At 36.3% G+C, this 19,677-nt stretch overlaps 1 protein-coding gene and 1 long non-coding RNA gene across 8 annotated transcripts in view; one reads left to right on the top strand and one right to left on the bottom strand.

Moving 5' to 3' along the window:
* The window catches only part of LOC127933455 (gephyrin), an 84,971-nt gene that overhangs the window by 10,596 nt on the left and 54,698 nt on the right, over window positions 1-19,677 (top strand). The gene's annotated exons all lie outside the window — the stretch shown is intronic.
* LOC127933457 (uncharacterized) lies at window positions 13,498-17,881 on the bottom strand. Of its 2 annotated transcripts, none has more exons than XR_008147514.1 (6): window positions 17,783-17,881; window positions 16,934-16,982; window positions 16,310-16,454; window positions 16,086-16,221; window positions 15,667-15,794; window positions 13,498-14,850 (listed from the first exon to the last, which is right to left on the bottom strand). It is a non-coding gene; the product is annotated as an uncharacterized LOC127933457 (long non-coding RNA). The 2 variants fall into 2 exon arrangements; XR_008147513.1 differs by having other exon boundaries at window positions 13,541-14,850; window positions 16,310-16,457.

The raw sequence follows: 19,677 nt of genomic DNA, 5'->3' as shown, positions 1-19,677 counted from the left end.
TTCTTCTTTTTCTTTTTTCTTTTTTGCATGATTGTGAGCATGTCACTGCTGGTGATGTGATTGTGTGCATGTCACACAGTTTGGATTCAGGGCTGTATTGTGGTGCAAGTCCTGACATGGCTTGTATTGTTTTCCATTTAATCGTCATTAAAAAGCGCATCCAATTTTTTTTAGCTGCAGCTCTCTAAGCTGTTTATTATGTGTTTCTACAGTATTTACATATCTTATATCACAGCCAAACATGTCCATGTTATTTGTTAGACTGAAACAGGCTATCTATTTATCAGCATGTTAAGGACCTGGGCTGAGTGTTGGTCTCAGGAAACATGAAACTGGTTCCAAAGTCCATCTTCACACTGAGTCAAGAAGTACAGATACTCTTTCTGGTTAAGCCTTTCTTAAAGTGACAGTGCAGATAAAAATGAAATGGCATCATTTATTCACCCTCATGTTGTTTCAAACCTGTATGAGTTTGTTTCTTCTGTTGAAAACTAGGATTGTGCTGATAGATGATAGTATCGTGTATCGACAATAGTCAGAGATATCGACGTAAGCAGATGTCTCTGTCGATAGTCAAGGCGATATTAGGCTCATTCTCCTATTCATGTATTAATTTTTAATAATAAAAACTATTATTATTTTTATCAGGCGGTCTATTATAATGCAGCTATCAAACTGCCCAGCAATTTCACTTCAGCACCGCATTTCACACGCACGCACGCACGCACGCACAGCAAATTGCTCTTCGTTCATGAGAGATTAACTGTTTCTTGGTGTTACTAAAAAAATAAAGACAAAATAATAACAAGGCGGCAGAGCGAACTTATCATCCATCGTGGTTCTCACGTAGTCCTTCTACGTCATCACCACAAAGTGTGCATTATAAAGGGCACACCGCACTATAATGTGATGCATGCAAAATACATAGTTTTGGACGTTACAAAGTCTCCAACCACAAACAGACGTACATTGTCTGCAGATAGAAGGTATCTCATTGCACTGTAACAAGTAATCTGAACGGTCTATATACAGTATGTGCAATATTTTAAAGAGCCCTCACTAACGGAGTTTAATGCCACAGTTATGTTAGAACGCATCTCTTGTTTCTGCGGCAGTGCGTCGGTCTCATCATGCGGTCCTGAGCGCTGTATGAATGATGCATCAGTTCAATTCAACTTTACTCCAAATATGAACTTAGCTGTTTTAAATACTTTATCTTTAACGTGTTCGTTTATGTCCAATATTAGTGTTAAACTGTTGGACTTGAAATCGACTATTGATTTTCATCGTGAATGATTTTGCAAAACAATTAGACTGATAACTTCCGTGCACAGATGTGGCAAATTTGTCACAGGACGCGCCAAATGACAGTTGTGTCCGACCATATATGAACTAGCTGTTCAAAGTACAGTATTTTTATATTTAACGTTAGTTTATCAGTATGTTTGAAAGTATATCTTTTTGATTATTGGTGATTCCATAGGCTCTCTCTCTTGCGCACCTGCACAGTTTAAAACAGTTAGAATTAAACACATTAATTGCATTTACAACTTACTGCTATTACTGTACTACTATTACTAATTTATTTAAATATTAGCTTTTTAAATATTTTTAATGAAATCCATTACATGACTTAATGAATTAGATGTTTGATGTCTACTATATTAGCCACATTCAGATATTAGAAATAAATCTATATAATAATAAATATGTTAAAAATAACATATATGTGTATATATATATTTATTTACTATTTTATTTATTAGCTCTTTAAATGTGTGTGTGTGTGTGTGTGTGTGTGTGTGTGTGTGTGTGTGTGTGTGTGTATGTATGTATGTATGTGTATATATATATATATATAAAACGTGAGTGACAAATTGACTAAGCAGGCGAGAAAAAAAAATTCCTTATTGTTGATGCCTGAACAGCTCGGTTATATTCCAGGAACACTTCTCACAGTGAGGTAGAAACTGTATCAGTAACAGTACAAGAGGCCCATATGGTGGAAACAGACTGTGTGAGAGAGAGAATCTGCCAAAGTGTCTCAGTAATGATCTCTTCTCTTAAACATAGCTTCCCATCTGAATGTGTCTGTGTTCTGTTGGCCCGCGTCTGGATGAATAATTTAACTCAAGCGTTATCTGGACACAGTGTGACTGCAGCATCTTAGATAATAGAATACAGACATTAATCACAGCGCCCCCCCCTGCCCCAAGGCTAAAGGAACCCCCTGGAATCGCACCACTCTCGCACCACTGATCAAATGGACATGCTGCTCTTTCTGTTTATGTAACCTGTTGGTGTGTGTGCTTCAGAGTGTATGAGATTTATTGGTGATGTTTTCTATGCTTGGCATTACTTCAGATTTCTGTGAGTGCAAGGTGGGTAGAGTCTGGTTACTCTCTCAGTCAGATAGACATGGAAATTAATTTGATCCAGCAGAGAAGGGTCGTTCTTGCATGGCTTGTTGTTTGGCAAGCATGCCTTTTTGTGCCAGACAAGAGAAGTTATTAAGAGGTCATTTAACCAACGCTATTATACAAACAGCTAAAAAGGTATGATGCAATAAAAACTCTCTACATGTAAATTCCATTTTTGGTTCTAAGCAGCCGCAACCACAAAAGAAAATGTTGTTGATCATGTTTAACTTTTCTTTTTGCACTGGCACACATGCCCCTATGAATCTAATTGAGCCAAATTTGTGTTTAATGTAGAGTATCCTATGTTAACAATAAAACATTTCCAATTTGCTGTAATAGCCATGTCACACAGCCGTTTAAAGCTCATTTTGTTTAAGATATCCATTAATGTTTTATGATATATTTTATTTATACACATAAATGTACAATACAGAATCTCCACTCTGAAGCCAAGCACCAGTGCTTTAATTAACATTATATAGGGTTGTTGTTAATTCCAAACATGGGGCGATGCAAATAATGCCAAATACACAACATCTCTATTTCTGAAGGATCATGTGACACTGAAGACTGGGGTAATGAATGCTGAAAATACAGCTTTGTGTCATTGGAATAAATTACATTTCAAATATTTTACAATAGAAAACAATTGACGTATTTCACAATATTACTGATTTCACAGTGTTCTAATAAACTTTTGAATTGTATGTGTATAAATAAAATATATCATAAAACATTAATGGATACAATACTGAGTGTACGATAATTGTAATATTATATTGTATTGATTTTATTCTTTATCTAATAATGGAATAATTCAAGTGCCAGTTTGTGTATTTATGTTGGCTGGGGTGAAAAAAAGAGAAACATTACATCACATCTGGGTAATATAACACGTTGGCGTAATGAGATCTGTTATGTGATCTGAGCTCTTTGGCCATACAGATGTGTTTGCGGAGGGGAGTCCACACACATCTGCCTTGAAGAACACAACTTCTGTCAACTCAGACTCAGACTTAATTCATTCTCTTCATTTTCTGACGCGAACACACTTTGGGTCATCCACCAAACACACGGATGCACGAAGTGAATGAACAGAGCACCTTTATGTCAGCGTGGTGTGTGTGAGACCCAGGGAGTCGTTCCGCAGCAGATTAAGCTTCCGATTCGGATGCAGAGCTGGATTGTGGGATTACAGCTCTCACACATTGCAGCTCAACTGAGTCTTCATGTGCAGTGTCTGTCTAGTGAAGGACAGTGCCACTGTTACAGTCCTCAGAAACTTTGCAACTAGAGGCCTACAGGAAGTTCTTATTCTCTTGTTTTTTTTTTGTGCATAGAAGCACAAGTGAGACTGAGCTGCTTTAGTGAATGTTTAATGGAATAGTTCATAGTTTTTTTTTTTTCAAACTTGTTTTTTGATCAAAACACGAATGAAGAAATTTGAATAAAACCTAAGACATTTGTCACTCCATTTTTAACTCTATTAGATGAAAGTGTTGATGAATCAAAACATTCATAATGTAATCTAAATGAATCAAGTGGCTTAAAGTCTTCTGAAGAGACATAATCGCTTTGTATGATGAACTGATTTAATTTAGGCTAGGGCTGTGCATAAAATCGAATGCGATTTTCATGCACATCTCATCAGTAAAGATGCTCCTGTAATTAGAAGTATATCTCCAGCACGTGCGTTCAGATCAGGGTTGCCAGGTTTTCACAACAAATCCTGCCCAGTTGCTTCTCAAAACTAGTCCAAAACTAGCCCAATCGCGCTTCCAGAAGGTTCCCCGATAAAAAAAAAATCTTCCCGGGGTTAAAATATACGTTCTTTAGCAGGGTTGCCTTGGTAAAATTTGCATTTTAGGGGCTAAATATCACGTTATTTGTATTGGGGTCGCTTTGACCCACGGACATGAAAAACAACCACAGATTTGGCAACACCGGTTGGCATTTACTTCCCCCGAGCTGTAATTCACTGACAATCTACACAAAATCGATGTTAAAATCGCAGATGATTCTTTGTCGATTTTGAAAACGATTTTGTGTTCGTTTTCGGTAGACTACGGCTCTGTGTAGTAACTGCCGCTCCACCTGAACCAGTGTTGCCAAGTCTGCGATTGTTTTTCATGTCCGCAGTTTGAAGCAACCCCAATACCAATAACGTGATATTTAGCCCCTAAAATGCAAATTTTACCAAGGCAACCCTGCTAAAAAACGTATATTTTAACCCCGGGAAGAATTTTTTTTTATCGGGGAACCTTCAGGAATCAAGCGAACCAATGTCTTGGTTCTGTGTACTATTCTCAGGCTTCATTAAAATATCTTCATTTATGTTTCAAACTTGAATCATTTGAATGAAAGTTTTATGACTTCAGAATGACATGAGGCTCAGTAAATGATGGTTGAATTGTTATTTTTTAGGGAACTATGCCTTTAAACCAGAAAACATCTAATAGGGATTAAGATAATTTTTTAAACCGAATTGATGAGAAGCTTTGCATCACTCTGCGGGTTATAGGAGGCTGCTGTCTGTATATTTTAGGATTTCTGCCTCTTTATTTTTAGAGGTGGTTGTGAGGGCATAGGAAGTCATGTGATATCCCAAGTTAGCACATCATCATGTCTGGCTAAGCCACGACTCCAACACCTTTCTCTGTTCAAAGGCCCAGTTTTATTTTAAGTTATGTTTACCTATTGAAAAAGGAAGATGTTTTAGAAGATATTAAAGTAGCTTTTAGTTTGTAACAGTCTTAAACCACGGTTTTCTACCTGCTATTGCTATAGTCAAAGGCAAATTATATTAGGAGGAGGCACATTTTCATTCTATAGACTGTGCCGTGGTTTGGATTCAAGCAAAACTGTTTACGGTAGTAACCAACATTCTTCAAAGTGTCTTCTTCATTTGTGTTCCGCAGGAATTTGAAGGTGAGTTTCAGTAGTATTTGAGAAAAAACCAGGCACTTTGTTCAACTGAAATATTTCTAAAAACAAAATAAGATGACAGAAATGCTCTTTCAATCCAGTATGGTTCTGTTGTGTTTGCCCCATAGACTTCTATTGCAAGTCCATAATCCTCGATGTCATTTATTCTTTGTTTTCTGTCATAATTAGTAACAGATGCATTCCATAGACCTTAACTCATAATAAACCCATAATATCCCTTTAAGAGGAATCCCAAAATCATGTTTTCAAATGTGTTACAGTGACCGCTCTGCTCTTAATGAATGTCTTGCAGGAGAGTAAACAGGTTTGTTTCTGTCTGTTATGTGTGTGCTTGCATGAGGCAAAAGTGCTAATGAAAGCACAGGGGTCATCAGCAGTGGGCTTTAAGATAATTACCAGCGTTCACAAGGGGAATAGCTCTGTGTGTGTGTGTGTGTGTGTGTCTTGGCTGTAAGGGTTTGCGTCATTCTGTAAATCTAAATCTCCCAATCCTTCCTGTGTATTTTCTCTCGCAGGATGTGTGTTTCATCTCATTCATCATTTATCTACTCTTCTTTTCATCCTCCTTTTATTCTCATCCCCAGTCTCTCGCTCTTCTACACCTCCCCAGTTCTCTTCTTCAGTCTTCAGATCCCTTCATCATTCACCATTGTTCTTCCTGACTGACCATCTGTCTTTCTCCATCTCTGTTTGTTATTCTGTCTCTCTCTGTCTCGGTTTGCATTTTTTTTTTTTCGTTCTTTAGATGAGGCCTATGATTTTAATAATCTCTGTCCTTTGAATTTTAGAAGTGGTAAAAAACGTAGGAGAGTGAAAGAGCTCAAGATGACAGAAATGGAGGGATGTGAAGAGATGAGATTCCTCTCTGTTATGTGTGTGGCGGCTTCCTGAAAGAATCTCTTCTCAATATTTATCAGTGTGGTAATGAAAGATTAATAATGGCGGAAAGCCCAACCTCACAGACATTTATAAAAAGACCATTGTAGAAAAAATGTGGAATTATTTCAGCTGTTACTACACAGAGCCGTTGTTAACTGAGAAGATGCGCCAATAAACGCTGAAAATTAACGTGGATTTGCGCAGCTTCTCAGTTAACAACAGCTCAGTGTAGTAACAGCTGCTCTATGTGAAATCACGCACCTGATGGAATTAACCACTGATTAGAGAACCGGCTTTACTGACGAGATGCGCATAACGATCGGCCAATCGTGATCGGAGCACCCCTAAGATTTTTTATCTTCAATTATAAAATATGTAGTTTACAAAGTTGTGAAACTACAGGTAGGGTTGGGCGATGTCTACATATTTGGCATTCGACAATGTCTACAGTGAAACATTGTGTTGAACGATGATATTGGCAGTGGTGAAGGCGAGTGGGCAGTTAGTTTTGGGGGGTTGTGGAGTTAGGGGTGTGGCCAAAGCATGAATCCTTATAAGGGAAAACAATTAACGATTCCTAACATCGTGTCTACACTGGATGCGAGCAGCACGGAGCAACTCGACAAAATACTATAGAACCACTGATCAATAATAGAGATTCATTATATATAGATTAGTCAACAGGACTCCGTATTATCAATTATTCTGTTTACACTGGATGCAGTGCGGCATGACTCCACAAATCACTGACAGTAAACTGCTGTAGCATTCTATTTATGATGTGATGACACAAATTTCAAATGATTTTCAACGGTTGCTTTGTCTCTCAAGTGTAGTCAGTCTTTAGCTGATGTGGCGTGGCATCCGGTGTAGACTAAAGGCATTTTTTCAGGATTCGGATAGAAACAAAATCACTATAAATTACTATAAATCACAGCAGGACAGATGGAGGCACCAGTGCTCTCATTTGCTCTTAAAATACTCCGTCATTTTTGGTCATACAGATAAAAGTAATAAATCTTTTGAATTTGTAAAGATTCTACGTTTATTTGTATATACTCAGAATAACAACGAAATGTTGTGACTCTGTAAAACAATTAAAGCAAACAAGATGTGCTTTCTGCCATCTCGGTCATGTGAACTTGAGCAAGAAACTTAGAAGCTCAGTGTATGAAAAAACAAATCTACAGAGAGTGAAATGTCTACTTTAAAAATTAAAAATTAAATAGAAAACATGCTTGTTATGATGAATGATATATAGTACATGAAATTGAATGTGTGTGCAGTGCACATGTGTGGTCTTTCCTAATACTGTGAATATTTATTTGATATTTATCGTCAGTTTGAACTTTCAAAGTTTCAAAAGACCGACTAAAAGTACTCCCTTCTTTTAGGAACTTCTTTTCTTTGTGTGTGAGCTTGCTTGCTTGCTTTGTTATTGTGTGGTGTTGGCATTGTTTGCATGCGTCCTGTATGTGTGTTCAGTTTTGAGAGATGTGTAACATTTTGCTGACTAAGCAAGTTAGCAGTGTAGTTGCTGTGCATGATGTTTTATTAATCTGCTCTGGAAAGAGAGAGAAGACGAGGGCAGCTTCCAACACATGGTTTTTAAGTCATTATTCACTCAGACTTTGATCAGGGTGGCATTCTTTAGTCTGACTTCACAGAACCTCATGGTGGGATGTTTAGAGTGGATTCTGTTGGTGCAGAAGGCCAGTGAGATGATCTTCTGCTTGAAGAGCCTAGTGTTTATGGAGCATATTTCTTGGATAAAAAACAAACAAACAAAAAACAAGTACAGAAGCTGCTAGCTTGACTAGTTTAAATGAATTTTCTTGCTTTGAGGGAAGCTGAAATGTGTGGCTTGTTATTTTTAGTGGTTGACCGATATATCGCCAATCCCTATAAATCGGATATTTTTCAAATATCGGCATTGGCCGATACGTTTTTCTGCCTGGCCGATGTGTTCGAGTTGGGACTTTTATTTTGATGGTGCTGAGAGCGGCTCTCACACTCTCACTCTCTTGTTTGTCGTCATCGTTAACATTTCTGTCTAACACAGATAGAAGTCTATCTTATAATCACATAGAGCGGTTAAACAAAGAAATGAATGTATGCAGAATGTATTATAACGATTTATTTTATATTATATTAAATTAAATTAAATTAAATTAAATTTATACATTTAGCAGACGCTTTTATCCAAAGCGACTTACAGTGCATTCAGGCTATCAATTTTTACCTATCATGTGTTCCCGGGGAATCAAACCCCCTACCTTGCGCTAGCTTGCTTGCTAACGCAATGCTCTACCAGTTGTGTTACAGGAACACTAAACTTTATCTCAACATCTTACAAAATATACCTTATAAAAAACTGGATATTAGGCCTATTAGTAATAGAAAGGCAAACATTATAATACTTTCTCGTTTAACGTCAGCACTAAGCAAATACGCATTTATATAATTTAAACAAATCTTTGAAAGACTAATGAACATTTAATTTCACAAACCTTGCAAACTCAAACTTTGTCATGTGTTCTCTGTGTGATGGTCAGTCCGTGTGAATTGAATGCTTTAAACTATAAACCCAGTGCACACAAACTTCCCAGAATACTGAGTCCCCTATTGGTTACAGTGTTTACTTTCTTTTTAATTATATTTGTATTAAATATTTTATTATTTGTGAAAAATACTGTCATCTATAGTATAAGCATGTTTCTTTTACATTTATTTTCTAATCCATTGTCAAATGATTTCAAATTTCTTAAATATTAATAATAATATTTAAAAAAATAATATCGGCTTTATATATATATATATATATATATATATATATATATATATATATATATATATATATATATATATATATATATATATATATATATATATATATATATATATATATATATATATCTCAGCTATCATCCCCTGCTTTCCAAGATATCGGCATCGTCTGTCAAAAAACACATATCGGTTGACCACTAGTTATTTTGTTAAATCGCTTATAATGTTATTTTAGTTGTCTTTTTAGCAGTGAGATTAAACAATATGTTGCAATATGCACTTACAGTGGAAGCATAAGGGTTCAGGCAGTAAACATTTTAATATGAAACTGCTTTCCTACTTTTTTAGGAACTTTTCAATCACATACATGTATTATCAACTTTATACATATTAAAATTAGACTAGAATTGGTTACTAACTTTGTCTTTTTAAATTTCCATCCAATCTTTCATGACATAAAGCTAGTAACATTCGCTAAATATGCATCCGATGTCCCCAAAGATGGCAAAGAAAATGCCACTGGTGAGTAGTTTATTCTAAAATGGACGAACCCACCATTTAATCGGTTACAAATGTCTGGGGAATTTTAAATCCCCTAATCCATATTCATGAGCATGGTTCACAATGTTTTGGGGATCATTTATTTTCTTGTATATGCTGATGATCAGTAAGCCTGAATGGCTAAAGGTTGAGCCCTGACTGAATCGAGATGTTACAGCAGTGACCCGGAGGCAGCGGTCATTCAAAACAACCAAAAATATCAGTGACTTGAAGCAGTCCTGTGCACAGAAGTAGGCCAAAATACCTTTAAGTTGATGTGCTGGAGTGATGGAGTAGCCTGCAGGAAATGTTTAGAAGTCATGACTGCTAAATGAAGTGCTACTCAGTACTTCCTGTCACCATTGTATAAGTGTGTTTGATTATGTATGTGTGTGTTTTTATAGGAAATATGATGTTGGTATTTTCTCAATGATTTAATTAAACCTCCCTCATTCCTCTCTAGAACACGTCCACTATTCTTTCACATTTTCCTTTGTACCCGTTCCCTTCTTTGCCTTTGTGAAACGCTTATCTAGAAATTGAGCTTTTGTAGACTCTATACGATACATTTCGCATAAAGGTGCTTTGAAATGCAGCTCACAGATTTAAGTTCCATTGTGACTTTCTCTCTTCTCTCCTTAACATCATCCCCTCACACACGCACACAACGTGTCCAGCACTGTTAACCACGTGCCTGGGGATCGCTATGTTCCTGTCACGGATCTAATGAAGTTCAACTGAAACCTACACAGACCAGCTCCCTCTCTTCTTGGAAACCCTTTTCTTTTAGCTCATATTCCATTTTCTTTCCATATCTCTTGTTTCCAGAGCAGTCTTGCATAGTCATGAAGGTGGAGGCAGAGGGCAGTAGAGATGCTCATTGATTAGATCTAGAGCAAGGAGTGAGTGATATATAACATTGCTCTTGGGGAGTTGGTCCAGGGGGCTTCTTTGATTGGTCAGCAGGATGTTTCACATGCTCTGACTGGACACACATCTGAACACAGCAAAGGCCTCTAACTCATTTTGATAGTGGTGCTTGAGAAGGCTACTCTTTGGAAAATTAAAAAATGTACTAACCCTAGGCATTGAACTTTGGCACATAGCTTGTCCTGCATCCTTTATGCTAAGAGCATGAATGATTTCAAATTGTGCAGCTGGTATGGAAAGTTGAGCCTCCAAGAATGATTTGTACAATTTTAGATAAAAGCAAACAATTTTACAAAACAAAACAAGCAAAACAAATTTACAATTTTATTTAAGTAACTTAAATTCAAGGTATTCCTTGGGAAATGAACCCATGACCATGGCATTGTTAATGCATCAGCTACAGATTCACAACTAGAATGTCATAGAGACATGGTGGTAGGCTTTTATTATTGTTTTGTTTTTATTTTTAAACCACATCAAATGAAAAGTCCCCCAAACTATTTTCTAAATACATGTTATTGATATTTTATTGGTATTTTAAGATGCATATGAACAATTATGTGAGCTGCCTATTTTTTTTTTTTCATGTTAAATCAAAATGTCCTGTTGACACACTTTTCTCTGGTGACATATATGCCAGACTTCTCCAGCTATTTAGTGTTTTTAAAAGAGACATCAGATGGAATTTGCACTTTTTTTCACTTTTTTTCCCCTTGTGTGTCTGCCAGCTCAGAAAAGCTCTTGAGAAAAGTGCAGCCAGTTCGTAATTGATAATCATTTGTTCATCTTTTCCATTTGCAGCTGGTTTCTACCTAGAAAGCAAGCTACTTAAATAAGATAATATCATTCACATTGAGAAGAAAGCTCCAAATCTACAAAGTTTTAATAGTCATTTTAAGTCTACACCACAACTGTAACCATAGGTTCCGAGAAACTGTTCACTACCAAATTGGAGAAAAAGATCTGGCAAACTATCCAGTGAATATTTGTGTTTGCACTCTGGAGAGCATCAAAATGTCTCTATTTAAATAAATGTTTTTGCAACATTGAGCAATGTAGCCAATCACAGACATATTGGTTGAGTTCTTGAACACAGTTGCCAATCAGAGGAGTTAGAATCCAGTTTTTCTGACTTTGAAGCATAGCCTACTGCAACATAAAACTCCATGCAATCACCTAAACATGAGCTACTGATGAAAACTGCTTCTAGAACAAAATACTGAGGGTACTTCAGAAATTGAGTATGCTCTGGCCTCAATAAGCATAATTTTTCTCATGTATTTTTTCCATCCATTGCTCTTTTAAATGTGAATACTGCATAATATGTAGATGTCTTTCCCTAAACTGTGCAGCATGTACAGTATGTGGCTGATTTTTATTTTTTATCCAAATTCTAAATAGATTATATATGGCAAGCACACAAAGAGCACTCCCTTTGTAATCACTAAAAAGCTCTCCCTCGTCATAGTTCATCACGGTCTCATGACGTTTTGTTCAAATGAGGATTCGCAAGCTTGCAAAACTCCACAATGAACAAAAATGAGCAGGACTTTTGTTAATTTCCTCCTTGAAAGTTAGAGTAAACATTAATGTACATGGACTTCATCAAATACTCCTTGCATCTGTTGATTTCATTTTATGTGTGGATTATTTGGTTTTATTTAGTGTGAATCTCCGGTTTCAACAGCTCTGTACAAAATTTTTGTTTTTATATATATATATATATATATATATATATATATATATATATATATATATATATATATATATATATATATATATATATATATAAACAATGTGATATGTGGCTGCCCAATGTTTATTTTAATCGATTAAAAACACAAAACCTTAGGCTATTTACCCTCTATAGAGAGTTTGACTCCTAACCCTAGGGTTGTGGGTTCGAATCTCGGGCCGTCAATACCACGACTTCGGTGCCCTTGAGCAAGGCATCGAACCCCCAACTGCTCCCCGTGCACCGCAGCATAAATGGCTGCCCACTGCTCCGGGTGTGTGCTCACAGTGTGTGTGTGTGTGTGTGTTCACTGCTCTGTGTGTGTGCACTTTGGATGGGTTAAATGCAGAGCACGAATTCTGAGTATGGGTCACCATACTTGGCTGAATGTCACTTCACTTTTTTTTTGCATCTGCGTGGCTTCCGTTAAACATTTTCCGTGTGTATTAAAGCCAGTTTTTCTGACTGTCGATTGTCTGACTACTTGACACTTTGCAGTTCATGTGTCTGGTTTTGAATTGAATTCTTCATCAGCTGAACTTCGCATGGAGAAAAAAACTTGAAAAACGAACACCAAGTAGGCCTAGTTTAACACTGAGTAATGAGCCCATATCATTTTGGGTCGGGGGTGTTACGGAGGTTGGGCACCCAGTGGCATTGACATAAATCGGTGCCTATGACTGTAACATTAACATCAATATTGTTGAAGTCCCTTTCAGGATGATTTTCTTCCAGCTGATGAATGATTTGACCACTGACAGCCAATTACAAGCCACACAGCTTTAAGACTGCAGTGTGCACGTGCAATAAACAGAACGTTATCATTTGTTGGTGTTGACACTAGTTTATTAGTTTGATCTCGTTTTTTTGGTTGCACTTTATTTTACTTAATATGTACTTACACTGTACTTATTTTCGAAAGTACTGGAAAATATAAGGTAAATACATGGGTTAGGGGTAGAAATAGGTTCAGGTTTAGTATCTACACTCTAAAAAACACTGGGTTAAAAACAACCCAAATTGGGTTGTTTTTAACACAACTGCTGGGTAAATATAGGACAGAACCCATATGGGGTTAAACTAACCCAAGAAGTTGGGTTATTAATTTTAACCCAGCAAATGGGTTGTTTTTTCTACCCAAAAATTGGTTATTTTTACAAAAATAATGGGTTAATTTGATTTCATAAATGGGTTATATTTTCAAAGGAATTTGTATTCCTTTTAACATTAAATATACCACATAATAAACAAACAGAACAACATTGTATTATCTTTATTTTTCTTTCAGCATATTACACTTTGTAACTACACTTTACCTCAACCAAAAATTCAAGAGATCATACAAAACTAAAAAAATAAAATTCCATTTATAAACAGTATTTAAAACAATTTCTTTCATTTTTATGGTTTGCCTCTGTAACTTTTCTAAACTGTAAATGTTTAGAAAAAAACATTTGAATTCATAAACTCCAAAGAACCACAAGGTTTAGTAATGCATTTAAAAAATTATTCATATTATTTTTAATCCATATGCTCATGAAATTCATGAACTCCAAAAAACCTCAAGGTTTTTTTAAATATACAAATAAATACTTATTTTTAAATAATCCATATGCACATGAAATTAAAACTAAAATACTTTACCTCAAGAACTGTTTGTTACAAAGCACATTCGTTTTAAGTCTACATTATGGACCTGTTGTTTTAAGTCTACAAAATGAACACAAAAATAAATCTATGAAATACAACGTATTGGCAGTAAAAGATTTCTACATAAAAATGTAATTGATAATCAGTACGCATAAAGTAATACTCTTCCTCAAGCAATAAAACAGTTGTTTATAAAAAAAAAAAAAAAAACAGAACAAAAATCTCATGTGCAAATAAAACTTAAACTAAAATGCTACCTCGTGTTCTTGAACCACTGTTTGTTCAAAGAACCTCTTATAATCTACTTGCAAGAATGTAGTGCCCAGTGCAAAAATTTCACTGTTGGGGATTCACTTCCCTCCAACTCAAAAATATTATGAATAAACTCCCTAATATAGAAACAATGTTTCGGTTAGTTTACATCAAAAACATAAAACGATTTGAAACATACATTTACTTTCCCAATGAAGTGAAGTGAAAGTGATGTGACATTCAGCCAAGTATGGTGACCCATACTCAGAATTCACGCTCTGCATTTAACCCATCCAAAGTGCACACACACAGAGCAGTGAACACACACACACACACACTGTGAACACACACCCGGAGTAGTGGGCAGCCATTTATGCTGCGGCACCCGGGGAGCAGTTGGGGGTTCGATGCCTTGCTCAAGGGCACCTAAGTCGTGGTATTGAGGGTGGAAGAGAGCACTATACATTCACTCCTCTCACCTACAATTCCTGTCGGCCCGAGACTCGAACACACAACCCTTAAATTGCGAGTCCAACTCTCTAACCATTAGGCCATGACTTCCCCTTAAACAATAGTTCTTTGTTCCAAAGCTTCTCCTGCGAGGATGACAAATGCCCGCGACGCAATGTGTCCATTTTCAAGTTACAGGACATATGGGTAAGGTCTTGATGCTTCAGCCTGCTGGAGGTACTCCACCATATTTGTTCCAACCTAAAGGACAGATAATGCAAATGAATAAAGGTGTAACAGAATGGGAGTGTCAGTGGTGTGGGTATGGGTGGTGGGTTGGGGATTCATTCGAAACTGTTTATTCAATCAAGCAGTCTTTAGAAACAGTAGGTCTTGTATAGCCAGAGCTTTGGATGAGGCAAAATACCTGAAAATTATTACAGCTTGATCTGGCCCACTTTGACAGAGCCACTGACAGGGATGCAAAGCAAGTCAAAAGAGTTTTGGTAACACTTGAAATACTTTAATTTTACTTTAATTTCTACATTTAATATTCTGCCCTACAAAAGCAAAAGACCTTAACTTGCTAGAGTGTGAAACTGAAAAAAAAAAGACTTTTTTTTATCTGTCTAGTAAAATTAATTATAGCTAGGACACTAGAAATTTGCCAGTAAGATGTTTTAGTAATGAAAATTATCTACAGAAAAAAAAATTGTGAGCTCAGACTTATTTATCCAAGATACATTATAAATTAAATTACAAAGTTCTTATGGAGCATATCTTGTCAACATGTTACTATATATAAGACTGGAATAACGATGTTGGACATTCAGCTTTGATCACAAAAAAAAATGTTCTTAATATATTCAAATGGCAAATATTAATTTATTGTAACAATATTTCACAACATTACTATTTTTGCTGTATTTGGATCAAATAAATGCCTTTGTAAGCAGAAGAGACTTAATTTAAAAACATTTAAAAAATCATACCGATCCCAAACTTTTGAATGGTAGTGTATTCAACCTGGTGAAGTCATTAAATGATTGAAGTAAATTTCTGTAAAGTTGTACTTACAGGCTGAATGTCAATGAAAGCTTTTTTGCTTTCATCAATGCTGGGTCGGACTGTTTTTCTGCCAATTTTGTAGGGTGGAGGTAGAAGCAAAACAGGTAATAGCTTTAGTGCAAGATTTCCCTTTGCATCTGTAGGAAAATAATATTACATTCATCAACACTAGTAAAAACAGTAGCGAGTTGTCATTGAGAATATAAGGCCAGATTTACTAAACAGGTCAAATTAGCGTGAGTCCAAAATCCCATAAAAGTGTAGACTGAAGTGTAAAGTTGTGCTGTTGATCCACTGACAATATGCAAATAAAAAAAAACACAGATTTTTTTCATCACTGCATTTCTATATTAATCCTGACAGTACTATGGTGCAAGCTATTAGTAAATCTGGCCCATAATATCAAAATATTGTAGAAACATTTTAACCTTCTGTCATTTCTTCAGCTGTACATGAAAGCTTTGCTTCTCGCTCACAAAAAGCAAGATCCTGTCAGTATACCAGCCATTTTTCAAACAGTTTTGGGGCTTCATCTTAATGTAAAATGTGAAAGTCCTGTGCAATCTAAAAGCAAAAATAACAAAAAAAACTTCTCAAAAAAGACTTAATATAACTCATGTTACCATATGACAAAGACATTATGTTAACATACCATGCCTGAGGTAGTTAGCCGAGGAAACTCATGGAGGACCTCAAACATATTTTTCAGATGTACTGTTCCACCTGGCTGATGGGCTGTGTGTTGTTTCTCAGCCATTGTTTAATTTCCTCAGCTCTCTCTTCAGATACGGTTGATTCTACTGGACAAAGAAATAGCAATGCTGTTAATCAAATAGAGGCTTATGAACATTTTTTACATGTAAAAGGATTAGTTTCCATAAAAACAGAAATACTCTTCAGAGCTTTTCAACACTTTAACTAGTAAATCCTGGATGTTTCTAAACTCCATGCAAACTGATTCCTGAATTATACTGCTTAACATTTCACTTTGCTCATAATTTGCTCACAAGTCGTTCCAAACCAGTAAGACCTCCGTTCATCTTCGGAAGACAGTTTCACGGTCTCATGGGTTTGGAACAACATGAGGGTGACTTATTAATGACATAATTTTGATTATTGGGTGAAGTAACGTTAACCCTTTAACTAAACGGGTATAACCACAATAACGTTACCGGATCTTTTTAATAATAGTAACAGCTGTTTTTTATGGTTTATGGTAATTGTATTATGATCAATGTATGGCAATCATTCAAATTAGATGAGATAAAAGTGTCACCTCCAGCTAAAGGCTGTGGATTTGCCACCACGGACAGTCAAGAGCAGGTCTGAGGGGAAAAAACAATATATTTTAGTCCAAGATTAATTGACACTTACCTGGATTTCAAATAATAATACATTTATTAAATGAATAAATTATTAGAAATGTATTTTTATTGTGAAAAAAAACCCGAAACGCATCAGACAGAAAAAAAAATAGGTAACGTTATCTCTGGTGCTCGCAAATGCAGGATGCTTTATGATCTATCATATAACGTTAAGTGATATTTTAAAATCAGAATGGGACATTTTTGCCAATCGGTAACGATTCAATGATAAAAAGACCAATACAAACCTTTATTTCACCAGAAAAAAAGGCTGAAGTCAGTTTGTTTTTAAAATATTTTCTCCTGTAACGATCCAAAATATGCCCGCGACAGATGACCCAAAAATTGGGTTGTTTTGACTTAGCACTGCATGCAGTAAGATGGGGGATGGGCAAGTCAAGGAATGCACGTTTACATCACATTGATCTCGTGGCATTGAAATTAATTGACTTAATGGACTTATAAATTATGTAGTAAGTAATAATTTGTAGTAAATTATGTCATTAAACAGTTAAGAAGAAACGTAAGACTTTGACAAAAGGGTCGTTTAACACATAAAAACTGAAGAAAACGTATTTACTATCCAGCAGGCATTACCAGCAAACCAAAACGAGCGAATCTGGCGGTGCATTTAATGTCATGTAAACGTGACGTTGTCGCACATTTCTTTGCCTTTTTATCGCTCGTTCGCTCATTAGAATGGTATGTGTGTAAATATGTTTAAAAATACATGTCAAATGTATAAATATATTGATACGAACCTTATTTCTCCAAATATTACAGCGTGTGTGTGGCATCCACCTCCACCTCGAATTCAGTCAGCCCGCGCTGCGCTGATCCTGCGCGGAGTTGATTTGACCCAACGAGCTGGGTTATTGCGTCCGAATGGGGGAGGGGGTGCATTGATTCAGCTCTCTCAGTGAAAACGACCCAGAAAATAACCCAGCGGTTGGGTTACATAGAACTACCCAAAAACTACCCAAGACTGAGAAAATAACCCAAAAAATTTACCCAAATGGCTCAACCCAGCACTTGGGTAGAAAAAATAACCCAGGATTTTTTAGTGTGTAGTTATAACCTAATTTTGCAAAACTCACACATGCCTCGGAAATTGTACAAATCTAATTTTAGTCATGTTAGGCTACTAAAAGAGCTCTTTAATGGAAGTTTCAACCTTATTTGCTACTTAGTGTCAGAATAAACCTTGAAAAACCTGAAGGGGGATGAAACAAGACAGAAAGAAAATTAAACCAACTGGATTAGCTGATCGTCCAATCGGAGTCATACTCGTCCTTTTGCTCTGAGCTTTAGTACCCGATGTTTCTATATGAAGGCTTTTATATCAGGAGGGTTTTTATAGGGAATGTTGCTCCACCGAGATTTGCAGCTCAAAGCTGGGCTTATCTGCTCCCAGGTGTTGGACCTGTGCTGTTTGAGGAACAGAGTGAGGTCCACAGGTTTCTCTGGATGTAGGCAGGGGTTAACGAGACAGGGTTTTACACCAGCTCCGCTCATGCAAGTCTAACTCCTACTCACAGCCGCAGGCAACACACACTTGCGCACGCTCACACACACACACACACAGTCTCACGCTGAGAGGGAAACTCTCACCTCACCAAAGTGTCCATGCAGACAGACTTTTCCGTCTGCAGAGCTGTGAGTCACAGACATGAGGTAGAAAGAGAGTGTGTCGGTGTGTGCTCGTACCTTCCTACAAACAGAGCTTGAAGGATGCTGTTTCTTTGTAACCTGAGAATTGGAGATGTTCCGTAATTAATTTACACTTGTATTACTTAATGCAACACTATATTTCCTTTTAACAAACAAAAAATGTAACATGATATGTCCATGCTCTTTTGAACACATACTATACTTATTACCGTGTTTTATCCTCTGAATACCATGGTATACAACAAATTACTGTGGTGTTACCATTAATCACTGTACTATGGGAATGCATAATATTCTCTGAAGTACATTAAGAGTACTATAATATCATGATATGTAGCCTAAATAGTACTTATTCTGTTCATATTTCGACAATATTATAGTAATACTGAATTATTTTAAGTACCTTGGCGTTCTTTTAAATACCATTGTGGAGTATTATAGTATTACCAACCATTTCTATCATAGTACCATATGGTTAAATCATATTTTTGGGAATACTATTTAAATACAATGGTATCACTATTTATTTATTTTTTGAGTTCTTTGGAATACCGTGCAATGCAATGCACCGTGGTGTTTGAATCAATGTCATGGTATAAATCAAACAACTATGGTATTATCATTGGTTGCTAAGAGTGTACCACCACAGTAGTTTTTGTAATGTTTGCAAGGAACAAAGACAATGGCTTTGACAAGGATTTGATCTGCTTAACCATGCTTTGTTTGAGAGGTGTAGCTCTTTAGTAGATCCGAAAAAATAGACAACTCTCCTCTCCTTTCATGCAGGGTAGAGCTGTGGTGACATTAACATTCTGATGCCTTAACATCGCTGATGAATGTTCCAACTGCTGCACCCCTCTCTCTCTCTCTCTCTCTCTCTCTGTCTCGCATACACACACGGTCACTTATATACTCTAAGCATCGGGAGAATAATCCTCCTCCTTCACACTCATTTAAACACACAGAGACGTTGCATTTGTGTGCC

The sequence above is a fragment of the Carassius gibelio genome, chromosome A17 (genome assembly GCF_023724105.1).
Source record: "Carassius gibelio isolate Cgi1373 ecotype wild population from Czech Republic chromosome A17, carGib1.2-hapl.c, whole genome shotgun sequence".
Taxonomy (NCBI): Eukaryota; Metazoa; Chordata; class Actinopteri; order Cypriniformes; family Cyprinidae; genus Carassius; species Carassius gibelio.
This window is presented reverse-complemented; position numbering and strand designations above follow the sequence as displayed.